Raw genomic sequence first — 12211 nt, 5'->3', positions numbered from 1 at the left:
TTTGTCCTTAAGGATATCCAGCCATTGGATCCCTCCAATTCTCTTTCTGAATCCCTTAAAATCTGCCTTTCTGAAATCTAACCTTGACGTCTGAGTCTTCACAGGTCTTCCGCCTCTAGTTATCCAAAATTCTAAAATAGCATGGTCGCTACCTCCTAGGGTCCCAGCCACTTTTACCTCCTCAACCATTTCCTCCCTGTTTATAAGGATTAGATCCAAGGTAGCAGTTCCCCTTGTTTTCTCCCCTACCTTTTGAAAGATAAAGTTGTCAGCAAGAGAGGATAAGAATTTCCTTGACCTGTTTTGCCTGAGAGAGATTCCCAACAAATGTCTGGATAGTTGAAATCTCCCATGACAACTGTTATATATTTTTTTTTTTTTGAGAATTTGACCATTTGATGCATAAAGAGTTCATCCATATCTTCAGCTTGCACAGGCGGCCTGTAGTAAATGCCTACAATGGTGTCCTTTCCATTGTTCTATCCTTGTATTCTTACCCAAACAGTTTCCACAGAACTCCCAGTCTCTGAAGCTCCATTCTCTGAGCAGATATACGCGTTTCTAACATACAATGCGACACCTCATATATATATACACGCAGCAGTGCTGTGTGCAATGTTACCAGTGATCACTGTATTACCTTTACACTGACACTATATACAGAGCCCATGTGTATAATGTCATTGATCACAGTATAACCTTTACAATATATACAGCACTCATGTGTATAATGTCACTGTTGATCACTGTATTACATGTACACTAATACTGTATACAGAGGTCCTGTGTATAAAGTCACCTGGATCACTGTATTACCTGTACACTATACATTGTGTTTAATCGACACTCAGATCTACCTCTCTGGCCCAGATGTCACCTCTCTGCTGCCCAGAATCACAGAGTGTCTATCAATCATATCCTCCGTCTCCTCTCGCTTCCTCAAGCTCATTGTGGACAAATTTGAACTCCTCTTTCCTCCATCTCAGATATTCCTTACCTGACCTATCTATCACAATTAATGACATTACGCTTTCCCCAGTACCGGAAGTCCTCTGCCTCGGAGTAACCCTTGACTCTGCCCTATCCTTCAAACCGCACATCCAAGTTCTTTCTACCTCCTGTCACCTCCAGCTCAAAAATATTTCCAGAATCTGTCCTTTCCTCAACCCTCATCTACTAAAATGCTTGTGCATGCCCTCATCTCCCGCCTCGACTACTGCAACATCCTTTTCTGTGGTCTCTCTTCTAACACCCTCGCACCTCTCCAGTCCATCCTTAACTCTGCTGTCCGAATAATTCATCTCTCTCCTCACTATTCCTCCTTTTCTCCACTCTGCAAATCTCTTCACTGGCTCCCATTCCCTCAGCGTATCCAATTCAAATTACTAATACTGACCTACAAAGCCATCCGTCTCCTCCATATATCTCTGAACTAATCTTACGATACCTTCCCTCACGTAATCTCCGATCATCTCAAGACCTCCTTCTCTCCTCCACACTTATTTGTTCCTCAACCAACCGCCTCCCAGACTTCTCCCGAATAGCCCCCATCCTCTGGAATTCTTTGCTCCAACAAGTCCGACTATCAACCACATTCGGATCCTTCAGACGGAACCTGAAAGCCTACAGTCTGCAATGACCCTGCTGCCTCCTCACCACTATCTGAGGTATCGCCTCAACCAAAACCGGAACTACTGCAACCCATCAACCTACGGTCTCCTTCCCCACCATCCTGTAGCATGTAAGCCCAAAAGGTCAGGGTCCTCTCCCCTCTGTATCAGTCTGTCATTGTAAGTTTGTTTACTGTTAGTGATATCTGTAATTGGCATGTAATCCCTTATGTACAGCACCATGGAATCAATGGTGCTACATAAATAAATAATAAAAAGTAATAAATATCACCAGGAGTCACTGTATTACCCATACACTATATACAGAGCTCCTCTGTATAATGTCACTGGTGATCACTGTATTACCTGTACACTGACGCTGCATACTAAGTACAGATCTTCTGTGTCTAATGGCACTTATGGTGATATTAATGATCAGTATTGTAGTATTCAGTCACTATGTGGTGGTAATGTTTTCTGGCCATGGTGTGGTGGTATTTGTTCCTTGTAATGTATGTGGTATTGGTCACCATGTAGTGGTAATGTCATCTGGGCATGGTGTGGTGGTATTTGTCCCTTGTATGTGATATTACTCGGTCACTGTGGTGGTAATATGTGGTCTGCTCATGGTGTGGTGGTATTTATTCCTTGTATGTGGTATTATAGTTCTCTATGTGGTGGTAATGTTTTGTCTGGTCATGGTGCGGTGGTATTTGTCCTGTTTATATAGTATTATTGGTCATGTAAAAAATTGAACAAATAAAATTATACCTAAATTGTATTGGATATTTTAACAAATGTTTAATAGGTTAGGGTAGAGTAGGGTTTGGCCAAAAGTCTACCTTGTCATGGTGGTGGCTTAAAAAATCTTTTGACCAAAACAAAAGCTGCTGGCTATGTGTGTGGCAGGTAGTGCCACTATATGTGACCAGCAGTAGCCAGCAGGTGAAGGTGTGCCTGGAGCAGCATGGTGCCAGGGTGTGTGACCTTTTTGTTTCTGTATAATTTGAATGTTTTGCTTTAAATACTGTATTTTTTTAACTATGCCTATATGTATTAAATATTACACTATAAAACCTTGCAACAAAACTGTAGTGTGCAAAATGAATAGGGAAAATGTGAATTTGGGTGGAAAATATCTTGACATGGGGGGGCCCATTTGAAAGTTCACACTGGGGCCCATAACTTTGTAGTTACGCCACTGGTGGTCAGTGTTGGACGTAGGTGCCAATGGCCCAACTCTATCATTGACTCCGAGGCCCATTGTTCAGGTACATGCAAATATTACATCACCCTCATTTTGAAAATCTATGTAATGGTAGTTTATTAAACACATGAGATTTTGTCTTTGCACTTTGTAGTGAACCAAGTATATTGTGCCACCTGTGGCTCAAATAGGAGTCCTATCCTGCACAGAGGCTCACTGATGGATTCATCTGTTCCCCTGTGGGCCAGACTGATACTGAATGTAAATGGGTTTTTATTAGCTCTGTGAAAAAATGAATTGGGCTGGGGGAACTCAGTAGAGTATATCAGTACCTGGAGGGGGGGGGGGGTGAGCATTTGGACATGGAGCAGTAGTGTGCCCAGTCAAGAGCCTTTGTAAGGGAATGGAAAATGTTGTTGTTCGATCTTTTACCTCTTTCTTGTGTTGTATCTAGAGTTCTAAAATGCATCAAAAACACTACGTGTGAACATAGCCCAAGGTGTTGAGGAGCAGTTGCATACAAATGATTAGCCTGGAGCAGATGTTCCTTAACATTTCCCAGGAAAATCCATTTTCACCAAGAGGATGACTGACCATGTCCCTTCTTCCTTCTTCCTTCTTCCTTCTTCCTTCTTCCTTCTTCCTTCTTCCTTCTTCCTTCTTCCTTCTTCCTTCTTCCTTCTTCCTTCTTCCTTCTTCCTTCTTCCTTCTTCCTTCTTCCTTCTTCCTTCTTCCTTCTTCCTTCTTCCTTCTTCCTTCTTGTCACCCAATCCACATTGGAATGAGATGCATCTTGGCTGTGTGTATTCACCCTGTATGGTTCCTTGCTCCATCTCATCATGCTCCGCCCGCAATGCATCCTCTTTCATTGTGAATAGAGAGCATTTCAGAACACAGAGAAGCGGGATGGTGACGCTAATTATGATATCATCATCATCGCTCACCATCTTGGTGGACTCCTCAAAGTTTTGGAGGGTGGTACATATTGTATGTCTGATGTCCATGTCCACTCCTGAGGTCTTTTGTGTGGTCTGAACTGAATACCGACGGCCTTGTTGATGCTGGTCGTCAACAACTGCCCTGTTCCGCTCACAAATCCTTTCCAACATCTGCAGTATAGAGTTCCAATGTGTGGAGACATCACACACCAGTTGGTGAGCCGAAAGCTGCAAATGCTGCTGAAGCATGGCCATGGTGGCTGAAGCTGTAGACTTTATAAAATGCGGCGTACTTTGACAAGCAGATCCAGTAGCTCTGGGTAGGTTTTGAGAAATTGCTGAACCACGAGGTTAAGCACATAGGCCAGGCATGGTACGTGTGTGAGCTCGCCTAACCTTAGAGCCGCCACCAGGTTCTGGCCATTGTCACACATGACCATGCCTGGTTGTAGGTTCAGCGGTGTCAGCTACAGATCTGCCTGCTCTTTCAGAGCTGTCCATAACTCTTCAGCATTGTGCAGTTTGTCACTTTAAGCATATTAGTTTCAGCACAGCCTGTTGCCGCTTGGATGAGGCAGTGCTTTCAGTTTGTGACTGATGTGGGCATTTTGGAGATGGAGGCTGAAGAGGAGGATGTGGTGCAGGAGCTGTAGACTGTGGGGGCAACCCTGATGGATGTGGGGCCTGCAATCCTCAGCATCGGGAAGACTTGTTCCATCCTAATGTCCGACTGGGTCCCGGCTTCCTTTATGTTAACCCAGTGTGCCATCAGTGAGATGTACCATCCCTGCCCACAAGCACTTGTCCATGGTTAGGTGGACTTTCTCATTAACTGCATTGTTGAGAACACAGCTAACGTTGTGGGACACAAGATTGTGTAATGTGGGGACAGCACACCGGGAGAAATAATGGTGGCTGGGGACTGAGTACTGAGGGATCGCTGCCGTCAGGTTGTGGAAAGCTTCCATATCTGCGAGCCTAAAAGGCAAAAATTCAAGTGCAAGCAGTCACTAAATGTGTGAGTTTAGAAGTGTGGCCTGTGAGGTGTTGGCCACGTATTTGCGCTTGCGTTCCAAGGACAGGGGTATGGAAAACTGAATGCTGCGCTGGGACAAGGATGTGGACGTGCTTTGCTAACGGTGCTAGGTGAGTGTGTTCAATGAAAGGTGCAGGGAAGCGGGCATCTTTCCATGCGTCATGGACATAGGATTGGATTGCACGCACAATAGTGGAAGAAGCAGTGTTGTCACTTGCAGACAATGTTCCTGGGGTTCGGCCCACAAAGTTGGGTGGCTTGCTGCCAAACTTCCTGATCAGGCTGGTAGTCTTGCTACCCCTGGTGATGCTGGCCTGGAAAGTTATGAAAATGGTCTTTTTGAAGTTATCGGCAGAGTTTTTAAAGGACAACCAGACTCTGGATGAGTTAACAGCTGTTCTGGCAACTTCTGTGGTGTTGGTGTTATGGGGAACGGTTGCCCACCTTCTGTCTGTGTCCACCACACTGCTTCTTCCTGCCTGTTGGGATGCTACACCTCCCTTCCCCTGTGTGCTACTGTCCTTGCTCTGCATGTCCTCCTGTCAGGTTGGGTAAGTTACTATATCTTCCACTACCTTGTCTTTCACTTCTGCACCCTGGTCCTCCTCTCCTGACTTTCTGGCAATTGTGTCTCATAATCGTTCACCTCTTGTGATACTTTCCCCACCATTGCCTTCATGTGACCGTGGCTGCTCAAATATTTGGGTATCGCTTCATGCTATCTCCTCTTGCCTTGCTTCAAGTGAACCAGGCGATAGGCCCGAATCTATAAATGGGAAAATGAATAGCTCTTGGGAGTGTCCAAGTGTGGGATCAGTTGTCTCCGGGCACTCTGCATGGTGGGAGGAAGTAGTAACAGTAAGACACAACTGATGTGAATACTAAAATGTACAATAGATTAACGAAGAAATAATTGTATATTAAATATATTATACACCAAATAATGTGAACTCAAGTACTCTAGTATCACAGATGTATCTTCAAAATTGAATGGCAGACCATTCGGTACACTATACACAAACCACTGTTAGAACACAGATTAAATATCGAATAAAATAGGAATGGCTAAAATATTGTAAAATGCCTTTATCAAAGTCAAAATGGCAGAAAAATTATAAAAAATGTGCAAAGAAAAAAGTGTCTATAAGCACACGAAAAGCATTAAAATCAATTACAAATGTATATAGTGACTACCAAATCATAATTATATATTATATATATTGTAATCCAATAAAATGAAATATATATAAATATCTGAAATAAATACTACACCAACAACATAATAATAATAATTTAGCATCACAATGGTTATAATAGATCATGATTCCACAATCAATTAGTCCAAATTCATAATATCAACAAATCCATATATTAGGCCATGATTAAATATATCACCAAATATATAAAGATAAAAAAGTGCAAATTATAACCAATCAAAACTTTCCTAAAGTGTGCATATAATATATTGTGGTGCGCTAACCTTTGTTAAAGCTAGGGGGCGCTTTATATGCTACTCAGAATACGCATGTGGGCTTGTGTCTGAATGCCCAAGATAAAGCCTGTATGTGTGTGGCTGTATGAAATAGGACCTGTAATGAGGTCATGAACATGTGATCCATACTTCACTTGTGGGTGTGGTCACATACCTTAGTGTGTCTGAGCTCTGGTCACAGGGGGTGTGTTTTGATCCTGAGTGGTCAGAGTGCAAGGTCCCAGAAGGCCTGGGTGTGTTGGAAGTGTCTGGGACTGAACTTCCTGGAAGAGCACATGGAAAGGCCTGGACCTGGTAGAGTCTGTGATGGCTCTGTGTAGGGAAGCTACTGCCCGGCTGTGGGTGTGCAACTGTAGACAGCCTGGTGAGCAAGGAACTGTCTGGAACAGTAATCCCAGTGCGGCCGCTTCCCTGATAACCCGTGAGGGATAAACTGTGTAACGCTGACCGGGGTCAGTAAGAGACTTTGTATGCTTTATGTGGTAATGCTGCATGTTTAACAGACATTGTACTGGAAGCTACATGCAATTATGTTCATGAAGAGCAGTTTATGCTGATGTTTAATAAACCAAATGAACTGTTTAACCCGGAGTGTCCCCGCGTATGCCACAAAGACCGGTTAAGTGAGTTAATCTCTGTCCACTCATTTGGTGGATATCTACTATATATAAAAAATATATATAACTGTGGTTAGTTATAGCAAATTATAATTATCCTCCATCCCATAGTCCCGTGTCCATATACCCATCATACATATCCACCATCCCATAGGCCCATGCCCATATACCCATCATACATATTCGACATCCCATAGTCCCGTGCCCATATACCCATCATACACATCCTCCATCCCATAGTGCCATGCCCATATACCCTTCATACATATCCTCCATCCCATAGTCACATGCCCATATACCCATCATACATGTCCAGTGCCCATATACCCATCACACATCCTCTATCCCATAGTCGACCATTATGACATCATAATGAGCGGCGATACTTGCAACCTATGATGACATCAGCATCACCATGGCAACCATTATGACATCATAATGAGGGGCAGGGCTTGATACACACACACACACACACACACACACACACACACACACACACACACACACACACACACACACACACACACACACTTTTTCCCCATTATGTAGACAGAGGCAAAATTGTTTGGTGAATTGGAACGCGCGGGGTTAAAATTTCACCTCACAACATAGCTTAGGACACTCTCTGGGTCCAGACGTGTGTGTATATATATATATATACACTCACTGGCCACTTTATTAGGTACACCTGTCCAACTGTGTGTTAAGACTTAATTTCTAATCAGCCAATCACATGGCGGCAACTCAGTGCATTTAGGCATGTAGACATGGTCAAGACAATCTCCTGCAGTTCAAACCGAGCATCAGTATGGGGAAGAAAGGTGATTTGAGTGCCTTTGAACGTGGCATGATTGTTGGTGCCAGAAGGGCTGGTCTGAGAATTTCAGAAACTGCTGATCTACTGGGATTTTCACGCACAACCATCTCTAGGGTTTACAGAGAATGGTCCGAAAAAGAAAAAAAATCCAGTGAGCGGCAGTTCTGTGGCCGGAAATGCCTTGTTGATGCCAGAGGTCAGAGGAGAATGGGCAGACTGGTTCGAGCTGATAGAAAGGCAACAGTGACTCAAATTGCCACCCGTTACAACCAAGGTAGGCAGAAGAGCATCTCTGAACGCACAGTGCGTCGAACTTTGAGGCAGATGGGCTACAGCAGCAGAAGACCACACTGGGTACCACTCCTCTCAGCTAAGAACAGGAAACTGAGGCTACAATTTGCACAAGCTCATCGAAATTGGACAGTAGAAGATTGGAAAAACGTTGCCTGGTCTGATGAGTCTCGATTTCTGCTGCGACATTCGGATGGTAGGGTCAGAATTTGGCGTAAACAACATGAAAGCATGGATCCATCCTGCCTTGTATCAACGGTTCAGGCTGGTGGTGGTGGTGTCATGGTGTGGGGAATTTTTTCTGGGCACTCTTTGGGCCCCTTGGTACCAATTGAGCATCGTTGCAACGCCACAGCCTACCTGAGTATTGTTGCTGACCATGTCCATCCCTTTATGACCACAATGTACCCAACATCTGATGGCTACTTTCAGCAGGATAATGCGCCATGTCATAAAGCTCGAATCATCTCAGATTGGTTTCTTGAACATGACAATGAGTTTACTGTACTCAAATGGCCTCCTCAGTCACCAGATCTCAATCCAATAGAGCATCTTTGGGATGTGGTGGAACGGGAGATTCGCATCAGGGATGTGCAGCCGACAAATCTGCGCCAACTGTGTGATGCCATCATGTCAATATGGTCCAAAATCTCTGAGGAATGCTTCCAGCACCTTGTTGAATCTCTGCCACGAAGAATTGAGGCAGTTCTGAAGGCAAAAGGGGGTCCAACCCCTTACTAGCATGGTGTACCTAATAAAGTGGCCAGTGAGTGTGTGTGTGTGTGTGTGTATATATATATATATATATATATATATATATATATATATATATATATATATATATATATACTCATGAATCAAATACCCAGACCGGTGTGCATAGATGTATTACCCAAAAACGGGGTGTGATAAAAAAAACTGGCTGCGCAACAAGTGAAGTGTTACCTGTTGGTGGTTTAATATGCGCGTTTTGGAACCAGTGTCCTTCATGTAAAACTGAATAGCTCTTGGGAGTATCCAAGTGTGGGATCAGTTGTCTCCGGGCACTCTGCCTGGTGGGAGGATGGAGGATCAGGGTGAGGAATTTGTAGACCCGACTCACGGCTGCTCAGACTTGACCATATGGAAGACAGGATGGCGTTGGTGGTGGAAAACTGACTTGAAGCATTCTCCACTATCCAACCAACAACCTTTTGAGACTGCTCTTTGTTCAGTAGTGGGGTGCTGCTGCTGTCCCCTAGTAATTGGGACAGGAAGGTTGAGTGAGAAGATGTGGGTGCTGCACAATTTCCGCTTGCCCTTGGCATCGGCCTCTGCATGCACCATCACGTCCAGTTCCCCATCCCTTGCCACACACTTTGCCCATTTTAAATGGACTACAATATTTTCCACGATCACTATAAATTGCAGAATTTAAAGCGAACTTATGTGATCTGTGTGACGGAAACCCACAGTTTAATAGCTGCCCTGTATGTAACTATTTTTCAGAGCAAACTGGAGTCAATAACTTCGCTAGCACACTGCAACAAAATTTCAATGCAACAGACAGAACTGGAATGGAACCTCTTGCTATGTGCACTGCAGTCCATACACTGCCTGCCTGCCGAGCACTGATATCTATGTAGCTTTATTAGTCCACAGAAGGACTGTTATTTGAAATGGATATGTGCATAATAGATGGTTTACCTACACTAACTAAAACCAAGAAATTCTCTCCCTTGCTCAGCAGCAGCTCTCCGTATACTGCCTGATTCTGGACTAGATTGTGATGAACATGGCGGCCCAGGTCTGATATAGACCTGATGATGCTGTGCGGCCAGCCGATCACTGTAATGCCATAACCAACATGGCTGTGGAATTACAGTGCATGGCAGACAATCCCTGCATGTTCATTGGCTCTCTAAAGAGCACCAAACATGCAGAGTGGGGACCCGAGCTCCGGCCAAGCAACCCTGGAAGTACTCGGTGAGCTCCGAGCATCTCGATGTGAGATACCCGGGCGAGGACCGAGTAGTGGCGAGCATGCTCGCTCATCACTAGTAATTAGTATTCTGCTATCTTCTAATCTTGTGATTGCTCAGGTTTTTTATATGGTTTAAAAAGTGTTATGGAAGATGATGATGAATATTAACAATTATAATGTTTATTCAACAGGACAGACTGTGGCAATTAAAATGATGGCAAAGAAGAAGACTCCAGAAGACAACTTCTTTCTGGAATATTGCATTTCGCAAACCCTCAGCATTCATCGGAACATCATATTTACTCACAACATCTTCTTCCATACCAGTAGGGATTTTGTGTTTGTTCAGGAAGTGGCACCGGCCGGAAATCTCCAGTCCATCCTTGTACCTAAAGTAAGATCTTAACCTGTTCTCCACTTTTACATATTCTAAGTATTATTTGTACTGTTTATGAAAAAAAAATTAGTGGTCTTTATTGTAGATCTGATATCTAACATTACCCTATAAACTCATATTTCTGTATGTAGCAGTATGGGACCCCCATAATTAGGCAGATTTAGGTTGTATGAGTATGTGTGAGCTGGTAACATCCTCTATGTGAGTGATATTTGATTTTTAGTGGAAATCTCACATTATAGAGGATCTATCTGATTAAGAGCAGAGTAGAACTGATGACTGCAGGAATTATATCTACAGGAATTATATCTACAAGTCTTCTGTTCTTTTATATCAGATATGTCTTCCTTTTTGCTGTTCAGCTGTGTGATCTTCTGTGTTGTCTTTCTTAGGTCGGCATGCAGAGGACATGTTGAAGCGTTGTGTTCCTCAGATCGCCAGTGCTCTGGACTTTATGCATAACAGAGGAATGGTTCATCGGGATATCAAGCCGAATAATTTTCTTTTGATGGACATCCTAGTCTTGATGTCTGGGCTTTTGGTGTAGTTATTTATTATTCTCTTTCTGGACTCTTCTCTTGGCATGGGGCAGTACTCTGTGATCAAGATTATAAGGGGTTTAGCTGGTGACTGGGATCTGTCAAAGGCTACAGAGAAGTGGAAGAAAATTTCAGTGGATGCAGGAGAATTGTGCTGGAAATAAAGGCCTGTCAGAGAGGCTCGGGAATTGACATTCTGAAATATATGCACCTGCCGTGGAACGCCAAAGTATCTTCCAGGCCCAAAACAACCCAACGTGTAATCTAAAACATAAAAACTGCAATACAATATTTATTTTTTTAAATCATTATATTTATCAAGCAGGCTGGTAAATATTGTAAATATTTAAATGAATAAAGATAACAAGATGAAAACTAACTTGCCTTGAATGGTGTTTTAAAAATGTAATAATATAAACTCCAGAATTTGGTTCATTTTGGCTTCAAAAGGCTGTAAAAGGGATAACAAGTGGCCAATATAACAAATTGTTACCAATAAAAGCTATACATTGTAATGCAAAAAATAAGCTTTAAAACAGCTGACAAAGTTGTGAAACAAAAAAAGTTGTTTTTTCAAGTGTATATTGTGTTAAGGGGAGAATATATGGCATATGAATATATACAAGAATCAAAATTATACCACTATGTGGACGCTTTGCTTAAATATTAGAATCATTTAGCTTTAAGCTACTTCTGATTTTCTAAGACTTATTTCTGTATTGTATAACCCACCTAGCTTCATCGATACTGGGTGGACCAGACTAGAAAACGATAATTATGTGCATAATGATTATATATTAGATATAGGACATATGAGATCAATACTAATTTGCTATTTGGGGTAATCAGTAATTTGGAAAAGAACCAATGATGTAACACAATGAGACGGCTCGATTTCTGTTATTAAAACTGTACATCTCTGATTAAAAGTAGGGAAGAATCATTTGACATGATATACCTTGTCTTTGTGAAGTACAGTATTCAGTTGTACAGGACATCTTGTTCTCTGGGATCCATTTTTGTGCTTGCGACGCCATTTTGTTTACAAGTTAAATTTTGTAACTTAACTAGATGAAAGTTCACGGCTGTTATGAAACCAGACTGTTCCAGCTTGTACAAGATATGAGTTGAGACCCTAAAAGAATGTGCCATTCTATATTCTACGTCACGCAGCTAGGGACATATTCCGATTTTCTTGCAATACTATTGGCTTAAATGTACTACGATTCTATTGGTAGCTGTATACTTTGTATAATTAAGCAGAATGCTATGTAATGTGAGATTCAGTAAAGGGGCTCAGTGAT

At 42.6% G+C, this 12211-nt stretch overlaps 1 long non-coding RNA gene across 1 annotated transcript in view; it reads left to right on the top strand.

The window, feature by feature from the left end:
* LOC141074881 (uncharacterized) overlaps positions 1 to 11286 on the top strand; it is a 61276-nt gene extending 49990 nt beyond the window's left edge. The window contains exons 2-3 of the long non-coding RNA XR_012227237.1: positions 10163 to 10365; positions 10761 to 11286. This is a non-coding gene — a long non-coding RNA (uncharacterized lncRNA). The remainder of the gene's footprint in view (positions 1 to 10162; positions 10366 to 10760) is intronic.
* Positions 11287 to 12211: the final 925 nt, after the last annotated feature.

Source organism: Dendrobates tinctorius, unplaced genomic scaffold, assembly GCF_039654945.1.
Source record: "Dendrobates tinctorius isolate UK_male_01 unplaced genomic scaffold, ASM3965494v1 ptg000342l, whole genome shotgun sequence".
NCBI classification, from domain to species: Eukaryota; Metazoa; Chordata; class Amphibia; order Anura; family Dendrobatidae; genus Dendrobates; species Dendrobates tinctorius.
Note: the sequence above shows the minus strand (reverse complement) of the source record. Positions and strands in the feature narration are given on the sequence as shown.